Raw genomic sequence first — 13,980 nt, 5'->3', positions numbered from 1 at the left:
TGCTTTCTCATTAGCATCTCCAACAGAGCAAAGTTTCAATGTAGAATAAAGAGCTAAATGGGCCTCTTCTCCCCTATTCCTAAACCCTGGGCAACAGGATTCAAAGGAAAGTAGAACAAGGGTTTCCACCATTTGCTGAGCAGCCTCCTTGGCATGGGCACTTGCTGGTCACCTCATGGCAACCCAGCCTGTGAGGAAACTGAGGCTCCCAAAGATTAACTGGTTTTCTTCCGGCTGAACAGCTTGCTGGGGGCAAAACCAGGATTCAATCCCCAGTCTGTGAGAATTTCTTTCCATTCCACCAAGTTGGATTCCACTCATGAGCTCAGTCTTAGATGGAACGCTATCACTACTTAAGAATAAATCTGGTAATTCCACTTATGAAATCTCTCCCCAAAAGGTGGTTTGTTTCATATACTCAGAAATGTAACTTAATTTTGTCCTGAAACCACCCCGCAATCTTTTATAAAGAACATACTGTACAGTTTCCTTGCAGTTTCCTGTACAGTTTTAGACCTACCACTGAACCTGTCTTTACCCAAGCACTATGTCTCCAGGGTGCAAGCCCAATGCTCTCTCCTAGGGAGCTCCCAGTCCACAGTGGGGTAAGAAAGAAGGACAGGCAGCATGGGGTGAGCTGGATTAGAAGCTTACAATGAGCCAAGTCACCAAGGGGTGAAGTTCTATTATAGCGCCACGCATAGGGCAATTGCCTGGGACCAAGAAGAGATCAACTCATTACCTGTGCAATTATTATAAAGACTACACAGGTTTCTTCTCATGAGAAAAGTTCTATTCTTCCTAGTTTCCCTTTAAAATCTAGCAAAAGCAAGACCATTTTTCATCATCCTCTGTTTTCCTGAGCTGCTTAGCAATCAGCCTGAACTGTCCATTCACATTGGACCCAGTTGCACACCGGGTGCTGTTTCTAAGGCCTCTGTCTATATAGTAAGTGATTCAGTCCTCACGGCAACCTCATACAGGGTACTGAGGTACAGAGCAGGTGCCCACAGGCATCAAGCAAAAGAGTACTGGAGACAGGCTTAGGGCCAAGGTCGTCTGGCTCCAGATCTACCCTCTCCATACTCGAGCCAGGGAGGTGGCTGCAAACTGTCCAAGGTTCCCAGCTGCGGTTCCCAAAGCTCAGAGTAAAGCTAATGGCTCCCTTTCAATACCCAGAAGCTTTCGTGTGGCTTCCAATCAGGCTTAGGAAACACCATGATTATATCAAGTCAGTAGTTTAAAAGAGCTGAGGTTGGGAAGAATAAAGGTGATTGAAACATAAGTGATTCTAATTCTAAGTGTTTTGCCTGAAAGTTTTCTACCAATACTGACAAGTGATGTAGGTTCACGGGACTCTGCTGAGTTCCCTTGCCTGTCCAAGCTCCACCATCCCTACCTGCTCTCTGTCCCCAAGGCTGACTTGTGTGGACCATATCAAAAGGTTCTCATGCCCAGGATTCTACCTGGGCTCTGCCAAAGGGAAGCCCTAGTGGGAGATGGACTCGGAGTGAGAGGGCTTGGGGCATTCATTACTTTGGATCCCTCCCTGTATGGTCCTTCCACTGAAGGTCACAAAGCTCTTGTCAAGGTGGCTTTATCATCACATCTGTCTAGTTCCTAGGAATCTCCATCCTCTCTCCCTCTCTCTCCCTATCTTCCTCCTCCTCTCTCTCTTTCTCACACACACATACCCTGGCTCTGGGACACCACACTATCCTTCATGGATTCCTCCACCTTGCCTTCACCTTGGTAAACAGCTCTGTTAGTAAATTCTACTCATATTACCAAATTGGAGTGTGCTTTCTGTTTTCTCGCAGGACTCCAATTGATACAGTGAACGTATTCATTAAATCATTTTATTGAACTATTGAACAAATCACTAATTGAACTATAGTATACATACAGAAAAGTGCATCAATTTTGAATTACAAAGGAAATACATCCATGTAACTTCCTCTCAGGGCCAGAAACAGAACATTATCAACATCCCAAAAGTCCAATTAGATCTCCTCCCATTCATTATACTCTCCCTGACTCCTAACACCATAGAGTAGATCTGCCTCTCTCTGAGTTCTTTATACATCAAATCACATACAGTCATGCACCACATAACAGCGTTTCGGTCAATGACAGATCGCATATACGACAGTGGTCCCATAAGATTAGTACCACATAGTCTAGGTGTGTAGTAGGCTATACCGTTTAGGTTTGTGTAAGAATACTCTGTGATGTTCTCACAACCACGAAATCGCCTAACCATGCATTTCTCAGAATGTATCCCTATCGGTAAGTGAAGCATGACTGCAGTATGTACTCTTTCCTATAAGACTTTTCTTTTGCTCAACATGTTTGTGAGATTCAGTCGTGTTGTCAGTTTCGGTAATACATTTATTTTTATTTCTGTATAGTATTCCATTGTATGATTATCTCACAATTTATTTATCCATTCTAGAGTTGATAGATATGTGAACTGCTTTCAGCTTGGGGCTCTTCCTAGCATTATGACTCCAAAGTTAGAGCTATCCAGAGCGCCAGAAGAAATGATCTCTTGGTCCCAATTCTTCTGAAACTCTGTAGGTGTCTGAGTTCTCCAGATCTGGTTTTCTATAGCAAATATGAGGATTGTCTTTTTTTTTTTAAGGTTAAGGGGGGAATATAATTTTACATAGGAAACAATGTTAATACATATTGAGACAATTTAGGATGTCAAGGTTAATGACCAATGAGAAAACTGTAAGTAACAGCCATTTAAGCAGATATGAGAATTCTAACAAGTCTCATGATGAATGCATGTCTAACACCTAGCTCTCCCAACAATAGTTCATAAGTAATTTTGTTTAAATAGATCAGTAACAATCCTGAAAGATCCATGGTTCTCTGTCAAAACTATCCAGCCCTTAAAAACCTCAGTGACCTTATTGCTAGGCACAGACCTATGTAAGACAGGCCATTTGGAATAAAAACATGAAGGGAGGAACAGTCATTAAATTGTTTGCTCTACCTCAAATTCATTGACCACTTTGTGCTCAATGGAGGATATTGGCTGCATTATTTAAAACATACTGGAGCTAATAAAAGAGGAAGACCACAAACAATAGTAAATAGTTAAATATGAAGAATCAGGATCAAAATATGACCAACCTTATGAAATGCTTCACTATGTTCCACCACGGTTGTGGTTTTAAGCAACTAGAGGAGAGTAACTAGCCTTCTTCATCTTTATATCTCACAGTGTTTACATGGTGCTCAAGATTTGTGGCTCAATAAAACTGGTTGAGTTGCTCCTGAGTCAGTAGCAAATTACTTTTATAGCAAAAGAAGATTGTAGTTACTGTAAATCACATTTAGAATTGCCAAATAAATGAGAAAACAGGTTCACATGTGATTTAGTGAGAAAAGTATTTCAATAGGGCAGGTATTTGGGGATCCAGCTGTCAGGAGTGGGCACGGACTGATTTTGAAGAAGGTGGAGGGATCAGAAGGATGCCCTGCACTCCCTGGGAAGCCACATGTAAATGACTGGAAAGTGTCGCATAATCAGACTTAGCGAGGCCTCTTGCCTCTCTAGTCCCCACCCCATCCCCACCCAAGCCAGCCTTTCACCTCCACTGAAAGGAGGAATTGGGCTGCGAACCCATGCATGACATTGGTAAAGCTCTCTTTCCCTCTTGGTCTTTTTCTTGCCAAGTCACCTGGAAGACCAATCTTCACCAGGTAATCAAAATTCTTAGCAGCATCCAAGAAGAGATGCTGCTGGTCACCAATGATTAAAGGACACAAATCACATCCCTCAGAAAAGGAGGTAGTCTTTGTTGATAGTGACACAATAAATATCTACAATCACAGCCACCTAAAACTCAACAATGCAGTGATGTCAGTGGCAATAGCAAAGTAAGTAAGTAAACTCCAAAAATCTGCTCCTCCAAAAAAGCAGTGAGAATACAAAGGGTATCAAAATCAACTGTTTTGGAACTCTGTAAATGAACTAAATGTTTGCAACAATATGAAGCATGTTTATTCAAGAAATACAGCTGAATCTTGATAAGAACAGTGAGCTTTGTGGCATTTTAACTGCTCCATTCCCATCCCTCCCTCTTTGGCTCTGTGGTAGTCTTGAAAACCAAGAGCCCTACAATTACAATGAAAACCAGCAACCTAGCAGCCATTGAAGGGATACAATAGGTTTGGAGTTTCCCAAAAGCCCCATCCCTAAAGAACTGTCACTATTTGACCTGTCTAGAAGTTCCCTGGAAACTCCTACTCCCAGGGTGGGACTTAAGAGTTCACTGTTATGACATATTTGACCTAAGAGCTGACTCACTGGGAACAGCCTTTTTTCCCAGGGCATATGTTGAAAATAATTAGTGGCAATTGTTTACAATCTCAGCTGTTTGTGGCAGCAATAATAGTTGGGACTATGAAGAAGCTTTCCAAAAAACTTAAAAGGAAAGCTGAAGAATGAGATGCCCATAGGGGATTTTGAAAAGTTATAATATATTCCTGGGAATCTAAATGCCACAGGCACTTGTAGGGTTGTCTGTATGCCCAAGAAAGACATGAGAAAGACCTAAGATCTCATCTCTGACTGCCCTTTTAAGGCTTACACAAGCAGGAACTAAAGGCATTGGAAAAGTTGTAAACTGCCTGCTGGAGCATTGAATGCATGCCTGCAAACACACAGAGCCTCTTGGCAAAGGCAGGGGAATTATTGGTTTAAGGCATTTAATGAAGCCTCTATCCAAGCATTAGCTTCCCACTAATCTAAACAAGCACAGACTCCAGTGGTTACACATGACAAAGAATACAGACTTTGCAGAATTAGTTCAGGAAAGTCACTAAACAAACAAACAGCAACAACAACAACAAATAGAGGCACACCGTTTTATTGTGCTTCATTTTACTGTGCTTCGCAGATACTGCGTTTTTCAAAAATTCTGGCAACATTGTGTTGAGCAAGTCTATAGGTGCCATTTTTCCAATATCGTTTGTTCACTTTGCATCTCTGTGTCAAATTTTAGTAATTCTTGCAATATTTCTAACTTTTTCATTATTATTATATTTGTTATGGTGATGTGTGATAGTAATCTTTGATGTTACTATTGTAATTGCTTGGGGGCACCATGAACCTCACCCATATAAGATGGCAAACTTAATTGATAAATGTTGTGTTCTCACTGCTCCACTGACCAGCCATTCCCCCATCTCTCTTCCTCTCCTTGGGCCTCCCTATTCCTTGAGACAAAACAATACTGAAATCAGGCCAATTAGTAACCCTACAATGACCTCTAGTTGTTCAAGTGAAAGTAAGAGTCTCATGTCTCTCACTTTAAATCAAAAGCTAGAAATGATTAAGCTTAGTGAGGAAGGCATGTCAAAAGCTGAGATAAGCCAAAAGCTAGGCCTCTTGCACAAAATAGTTAGCCAAGTTATGAATGTAAAGGAAAAGTACTTGAAGGAAATTAAATGTGCTACTCCAGTGAACACATAAATGATAAGAAAGCAAAACAGCCTTATTGCTGATGTGGAGAAAGTTTTAGTGGTCTGGATAGATCAAACCAGCCACAACATTCCCTAAAGCCAAAGCCTAATCCAGAGCAAGGCCCTAACTCTCTGCAATTCTATGAAGGCTGAGAGAGATGAGGAAGCTGTAGAAGAAAAGTCTGAAGCTAGCAGAGGTTGGTTCATGAGGTTTAAGGAAAGAGGCCATTTCCATAACATAAAAGTACAAGGTGAAGCAGCAAGTACTGAAGTAGAAGCTGCAGGAAGTTATCCAGAAGATCTAGCTAAGATGATTAATGAAGATGGCTACACTAACAACAGATTTTCAATGTAGATGAAACAGCCTTATATTGGAAGAAGATGCCATGTAGGACTTTCATAGCTAGAGAGAAGTCAATGCCTGGCTTCAAAGCTTCAAAGGACAGGCTGACTCTCTTGTTATAGGCTAATGCAGCTGGTGACTTTAAGTTGAAGCTAAGTCTCATTTATCATTCCAAAAATCCTAGGGCCTTTAAGAATTATGCTAAATCTACTCTGCCTGTGATCTATAAATGAAACAACAAAGCCCGGATGACAAAACCTGTTTCCAACATGGTTTACTGAATATTTTAAGCCTACTGTTGAGACCTAATGCTCAGAAAAAATGATTTCTTTCAAAATATTACTGCTCATTGACAATGCAGCTGGTCACCCAAGAGCTGGTCACCACCATTCTTCTGAAGATGATACGAAGAGCAGGTCAGCAAGCTGACAAAAGACTACAGGAAATCACCCAAGCTGAATCACCAAGCTAAGGGACCTCTGGGACAACATCAACTGCATTAACATCTCTGTTTTAGGTGTCCCAGAAGGTGAAGAGAGAGAAAAGGGGCAGAGAATCTATTTGAAGAAATAATAGCTGAAAAACTTCCTAACCTAAGGAAGGAAACGGACATCCAGGTACAGGAAGCATGGAGAGCACCAAACGAGATGAACCCAAAAAGGCCCACACCAAGACATTTCATAGTTAAAATGTCAAGAGCTCAAGACAAAGAGAGAATCCTAAAAGCTGCAAGAGAAAGGCAACAAGTTACATACACAAAGGAAACCCCATAAGGCCATCAGCTGACTTATCAGCAGAAATCTTATAGGTTAGAAGGGAGTGGCACAATATATTTAAAGCACTGAAAGGAAAAAACCTACAGCCAAGAATACTCTACCCAGCAAGGTTATCATTCGGAATGGAAGGAGAGAGAAAGAGTTTCTCAGACAAGTAAAAACTAAAGGAGTGTATCACCAAGAAAGCAGCCTTAAAGGAATGCTAAACAGACTTATTTAAGTGGAAAAGAGGAGACCACAAACAGGAATAAGAAAATTATCCAAAAAAAGGCAATAAAATCATTGGTAAAGGCAAACATACAGTAAAGGTAGCAGATCAACCAGCTATGAAGATAATATGAAGGTCAAAAGACAAAAGTACTAAAATTATCTACTTCCATGATAAGAGGGTAATGGATACACATGCACAAAAAAAGAGGTTAAATATGATATCAAAAATATAAAATGTGGGAGGAGAGGAGTAAAAGAGTAGAGCTTTTAGCAAGAGGTCAAACTTAAAAGAGACCATCAACTTAATATAGATTGCTATATAGGTAGGTTACTATATATGAGTTTCATGGTAATCACAAACCAGAAACCCATAATAAATACAAAAAAATTAAGAGAAAGGAACCCAAATATAATACTAGAGAAAGCCATCAAACCACATGGGAAGAGAGCAAGAGAAGAAGAAAGGAACCGAGAAGAACTACTAAAACAGTCAGAAAAAGAGTAACAAAATGGCAATAAGTACATATATATCAATAGCTACTTTAAACGTCAATGGACTAAATGCTCCAATCAAAAGACATAGGGTGGCTGACTGGATTAAAAAAACAAGACCCATATATATGCTGCATACAAAAGACACACTTCAGACCTAAAGACACTCACAAACTGAAAATGAAGGGATGGAAAAAGATACTCCATGCAAATGGCAATGAAAAGAAAGTTGGGGTAGCACTACTCATCTCAGACAAAATAGACTTTAAAACAAAAACTGTAACAAGAGACAAAGAAGGGCACTTCATAATGATAAAGGGAACAATCCAACAAGAAGATATAACACTTGTAAATATCTATGCACCCAATATAGGAGCACCTAAATATATAAAGCCACTATTAAATAGACAGTAACACAATAATAGTAGGGTACTTTAACACCCCACTTACACCAATGGATCAATCATCTAAACAGAAGATCAACCCGGAAACACTGTCTTTAATGACACATTAGGCCAGATGGACTTAGTACATATATAGAGAACTTTCCATCCAAAAACCACAGAATATACATTCTTTTTGAATGCACATGGAACATTGTCCAGGATAGATCACATATTAGGCCACAAAACAAATCTCAATAAATTTAAGAAGACTGAAATAATACCAAGAATCTTTCCTGACCACAACGGTATGAAACTAGAAACCAGCTACAGGAGAAAATCAGAAAAGCCACAAATATGTGGAAATTAAATGAAATGCTACAGAACAATGATTGGGTCAATGAAGAAATCAATGGAGAATCAAATGACAATGAAAATATGACATGCCAGAATTTACGGGATACAGGAGAAGCAGTTCTAAGAGGGAAGTTTATAGCAATACAGGTCTACCTCAACAAATAAGAAAAATCTCAAATAAACAATCTAACAGTGCACCTAAAGGATCTAGAAAAAGAAGAACAAATAAAGCCCCAAATCAGTAGAAGAAAGGAAATAATAAAAATCAGAGCAGAAATAAATGAAAGAGACTAAAAAAAATAATAGAAAAAAATCAATGAAATGAAGAGCTTGTTGTTTGAAAAGATAAACAAAATTGACAAACCTTTAGCTTGCCTCACCAAGAAAAGAACAGACAAGGCTCAAACAAATAAAATCAGAAATTAAAGAGGAGAAATTACAACAGACTCCTCAGAAATACAAAAGATTGTAAGAGACTACTATGAAAAACTATATGCCAACAAATTGGATAATCTAGAAGAAATGGACAAATTCTTAGAATCATACAACCTCCCAAAACCGAATCAAGAAGAAATAGAAAATTTAATAGACCAATCACCAGTAAGGAGATCAAAACAGTAATCAAAAACCTGCCAAAAAATAAAAGTCCAGGACAAGATGGCTTCCCCAGTGAATCCTACCACACACTGAAACAAGACTTAATACCTATCCTTCTCAAACTCTTCCCAAACACTGAAGAGGAGGGGAAGCTTCCTAACTCATTCTATGAGACCAACATTAACTCGATACCAAAACCAGACAAGGACAATGAACACTGATGCAAAAATCCTCAGCAAAATACTAGCAAATTGAATACATCAATACGTTAAAAAGAGCATACACCATGATCAAGCGACATTTATTCCAAGGATGCACAGATGGTTCAACATCTGCAAATCAATCAACATGATACATCATATTAACAAAATGAAGAATAAAAACCACGTGATCATCTCAATAGATGCAGAGAAAGCATTTGACAAGATACAGCATCCATTTATGATAAAAACTCTGAATAAAATGGGTATAGAAGGAAAGCACCTCAACATAATAAAGGTCATATATGACAAAGCCACAGCTAATATCATCCTCAATGGAGAAAAACTGAAAGCTATCGCTCTAAGAACAGGAGCCAGACAAGGATGCCCACTCTTACCACCCTGTTTAACATAGTATTGGAAGTTCTAGCCAGAGCAATCAGGCAAGAAAAAGAAATAAAAGGGATACAAATTGGAAGGGGAGGAGTGAAACTGTCACTATTTGCATATGACATGATTTTACATAGAGAAAACCCTAAAGAATCCACCAAAAAGCTTTTAGAAATAATAAATGAATAGAGTAAAGTTGCAGGATAGAAAATCAATATACAACAATCATTTGTATTTCTATATACTAACAGTGAAGTAGCAGAAAGAGAAATTAAGAATACAATCCCATTTACAATTGCGACAAAAAGAATAAAATACCTAGGAATAAATTTAACCAAAGAGGTGAAAGATCTGTACACTGAAAACTATAAAACATTGTTGAAAGAAATCGAAGAAGACACAAAGAAATGGAAAGATATTCTGTGCTTTTGGATTGGAAAAATTACATAGTTAAAATGTCCATACTTCCTAAAGCAATCTACAGAATCAATGCAATCCCTATCAAAATCTCTACAACATTTTTCACAGAAGTAGAACAAAGAACCCTAAAATTTATACGGAACAACAAAAGACCCTGAATAACCAAAGGAATCCTGAGAAAAAAAGAACAAAGCTGGAGGTATCACACTCCCTGATTTCAAAATATACTACAAAGCTACGGTAATCAAAACAGCATGGCACTGGCACTAAAACAGACACACCAATCATCAAGAGCCCAGAAATAAACCCACACATATATGAACAGCTAATTTTTGACAAGGAAGCCAAGAACATACCTTTCTTCATTGTATGTTCTTGGCTCCCTTGTCAAGGGGGAGGGCAAAAGGGGTGACTCGCACATGTGTATGGTGATAGACCGTAGTTAGCCTTTGGGTGGTGAACATGATGTAATCTACACAGAAATTGAAATATAATGATGTACATCTAAAATTTATATAATGTAATAAACCAATGTTACCTCAATACAAAAAAAAAAAAGCTTTTTACAAATTATAAAAGTGCCTAGAGTCAGGCAAGAAGTACATGCATAACTTCTTAGGATTTCTTTTAGTATCATCATGTTTTCTCTCAAATATTCCTTTAATTTTGATAATTATTTAACATACATTCAAATGGAACAAATGGAGTAAAAATCAAAGTGAAGAGGAAAGTCTCTCCTAATTTTCATGTCATTTCTATTCATAAATTGTTAGATAAGAATAAAAATGCTGTTGTTCTGAAGTTAAAAAAAAGATGAATATTTGATAAAAAGTAGGAAGGAGCTATCTAGGGATTTAAATATTTTTATTACCAGATTAACACAAACTACATGTAACAACTGCCTCATATGCTTTATATATAAACACATATCAAGGTTTTTTTCTATTATGCCAGTCTTTTCAGTTAGAGCTCCTAATTTCTTTTGAGGATTTTGTTAGCATTTTTGTTTCATTTATAGTGATGGATCAGGTTTCCCGAATTTCTCTGTCCCTGGAGCTTTCCTCACCGTCTTCTCCATTTGTTGATGGAGACCCTCCTCCATCTCACTGTATCTGAGCCCAAATCATCCTTCCAACCCAGGTGAGTGTCACCATTCCCTTAAGTCTACTTTGAGGCAATATAAAGAAAAAGCCTTTCTCTGAGGGAGCATGGAGTCCTGGAAAGACATCCAAAACTAGATCATCTCAGCCCTCCCTAACCGAGTGATCATGTGACTTAATCAGAGGCTCAGTTCCTCATCTGTCACTCACAGGCACTCACAGCATGATGCCATTAAACACCCAAACCCTTTGACTGACCCCAAGATCCAAATATACTGTCCCCTTCACAGTTACAGCTCTTATTTGAAATTAATACACTGGTGTTCTTGTTATAATGTACCATTTCACACTACCAGTCTATGTTTATGGTTAGATAACACGTTGGCCAGAAGACAACATGGTCAAATCCTCTCAGCCATAAAAAGAACAGATCCATCCTGTGGGCTGGTGAGTGTCTGAGCTCACTCAGAACAATAACATTTCTGAACCACCCGCCCAGTGTGAAGGGTGCTACTGACCCACCTGTTGGGGCACTACCATCCAGTAGCCAGGCATACACTACGGGCCACTGTAGGCCAATTATTACTGTTTTTTATTGGAATTTCTGCAAGGTTCACTTGCTTCCTTGTATTTGCTCAACTTGCTCTGTCTGTTTGAAATCTTTAATCTCATCCTCAACTTTTGAAATCCTACTCTTTTGTCAAAGCCCATGTCAAATGCTGCCTCCTCCAAGAGGCATTTCTTTACCTTTTCTGTTGGATGTGACCTCTTCTTCCTCCTCCTCCTCCTCCTCTCCCACCTCCTCCCCCTCCTCCTGTTCTTCTTCCTCCCCCTCCTCCCATTCTTCTTCTTCCTCCCCCTCCTCCTCCTCCCTCTCTTCTTCTTTCTCCTTATCCTCCATTTCCTTCCCCCGCCTACTTCTAGTTCTCTTCCATTTTAACACCTACAATAGTTCATCTGTACCTTGATTGTGAAGTTATCATATTTGTCTTTATAACTTGGTACCCTAGCCCTGCCCCTGCATGAGACTATGAGACCTCTGAAGATCTCAGTGTCTTAATCACTGCACCTCACATGAATCAATATAGATCCATCTTCCTTCTAGGATGGGAGACCTATGAGAGCAGTGACTTGGTTTTTACGTTCACCACACTATCCCCAGCCCCTCGACGACCACCTGCATTTATTGTACAAATGCATGAAGTAAATGATTGGATAAATGAGTGAATGACTTAAGTGAAATGAATTACTTACTAGAAGTTAGAGTACCCAGGAAGTATATTAGGAAGTTTTGGGGATATCTGTCCAGCTCACAATGACTCCCTTTCTCTAAGAACTGTAACTCCAGCCACTCCAGGCCGTTTTACCATGTGGCCCCTCTCCTCCTGGTCATAATTTCTGGGTTAGGAAAGGAAGATAACCCAATCTGAGCGATAAGACTACATCAGGAAATTTAGGACTCAAAATAGCCTTTGCTCTCTGTGTGGCTGAAATTAAGATCCTATAAATCGGGAATCTAATGAGACTATCTCTATTCTGCCATGAGCAGAAGACAAGAAAATGATCCATGGAGAAGCATTAGGCTACGAGAAGTGAATGGAGGGTGTTTGGGGGACAGGAGCATGCCCTCTGTCTGGGTGCCTTTCTTCTTCCTGAGTCTGCCCCCTCAGTGCCCATCATCCCTTGGAGTCTGCCAGTTAGCCCAGTATCATTCTAATAATCCCCTATTTTGCTTAAGACTGATCAAGCCGATTGCTTTATTGGTAGCTAAAAATACTTTCACAAAGACAATAAAATTGTTCAATAAGAGGACACCAAGGGACATTGAGAACATTAGCAATTTAGAAACCATAATCAGGGAAAAAAATTACAGAAAGAACTTAAATCTAATCAACTATATTGTGAGAGAACCTAGGGGGACATTCTGTACTAATTGTCAAAGAAAGAGACCTAGAAAATTGCTAATCAAAGTTATAAATTTTAAGGCCACAGATAAAGGCAGCTCACTGATTCTATAGTTTCATAATCAGTTGTCCATAATTCTGAAATCCTAAAGTTCAGAAAAGCAAAATTTTTCATAAGTTTTAGGTCAAAATTCAACAAAACCTGATTTGAACCGAATGAGGCTATTTGTGGTCTTAATTTATCCCACCTTGTACAAATATTCATGCTTCACTGCAGAAATATTAATGCTTAGATGACAGGGTGCTGGCCCTGAATCTCTGGGGGGGTTTACATTAGATACAATTCAGTATGTGCACTGAATTGTCTTTGTAAAATACAAACAAAAATATCTGAGTTTTGAAACATATCTGGCACCAAGAGTTTCACGTAGGGACTATGGACCTACATATGTAACAACTGAGCAATCTGGAGTTAATTCTGGTGCACATTATGAGGTAAAGCTCCTTCCTTGCACATCAGGGAAATATCTCTTTGCCCGATGCACATGAATTGTGGCCGTGGCCCTTATTCACTTTTCTTTCTTCACTTTGTGTTACTTCACTTTGTGCTACTCTTGCACACCTTTGGGTCCCTCAGGGCTCTCCTGTCTCTGACCCGAAGCCTGTGGCAGTGGCCAGCTCTGTGTGGATGTGTCCTCATGCAGGTGTACCCTGACTGAATCTGCCCTTGAACTCATGCACCAACATCTGCTTCCCAATTGAGGCTTCTCTGTTGTGTGGCCTTTGTGCGTGTACCAGCCAAATGCACGTGCAAGTTGGCATTCCATAGGGAGAAACTTGGACCAATGGGGGAGGGGGGGCATTGGGTAAATGCTCCCTCTTCCTCTCACGCAACCCATGGACAATCCTGAGACACATTTCATACTTCTTTTCCGACAATCCTATGGGATGGAGCAACCAGTGGCCCATAATGGTGGCCAGATGATGATGCAGCCCTGTTTTGTCTCTCTTCCTTCATATTCTGCTTCTCCATGCCTCACTTCTCTTCCCTGGGATCACAGTCCCCCAAGAACAACTTACACCTAAGCCTTTACCTGAGGCTTTGCTCTCTAGGGAACCCAGGCTGAGTCAACCGCATATGAAATTCTCACAATAGTGTTGTATGAAAGGAGAGAAGGTTAGCACTCCCCTTGACAAGGATGGAAGAGGCCCTCGGGCCTGACAACATGCATACGGTTAAGGCATTGCCACCTACTTCGTGGCATCTAACCATCGTTTTTAGTACAATGATGTACACCTGAAATTTTTACAATGTTATAAACCAATG

General features: G+C 39.6%; 1 protein-coding gene and 1 non-coding gene across 3 annotated transcripts in view; one reads left to right on the top strand and one right to left on the bottom strand.

Annotated features, from left to right (window-relative positions):
- The window catches only part of OCA2 (OCA2 melanosomal transmembrane protein), a 350,637-nt gene that overhangs the window by 185,086 nt on the left and 151,571 nt on the right, over positions 1–13,980 (bottom strand). The window lies entirely within an intron of this gene.
- LOC147917609 (U6atac minor spliceosomal RNA) lies at positions 13,809–13,934 on the top strand. Its single transcript, XR_015551808.1, has one exon. It is a non-coding gene; the product is annotated as a U6atac minor spliceosomal RNA (small nuclear RNA).

Source organism: Ceratotherium simum, chromosome 3 (assembly GCF_057802395.1).
Source record: "Ceratotherium simum simum isolate JZ-2026a chromosome 3, ASM5780239v1, whole genome shotgun sequence".
NCBI lineage: Eukaryota > Metazoa > Chordata > Mammalia > Perissodactyla > Rhinocerotidae > Ceratotherium > Ceratotherium simum.
Note: the sequence above shows the minus strand (reverse complement) of the source record. Positions and strands in the feature narration are given on the sequence as shown.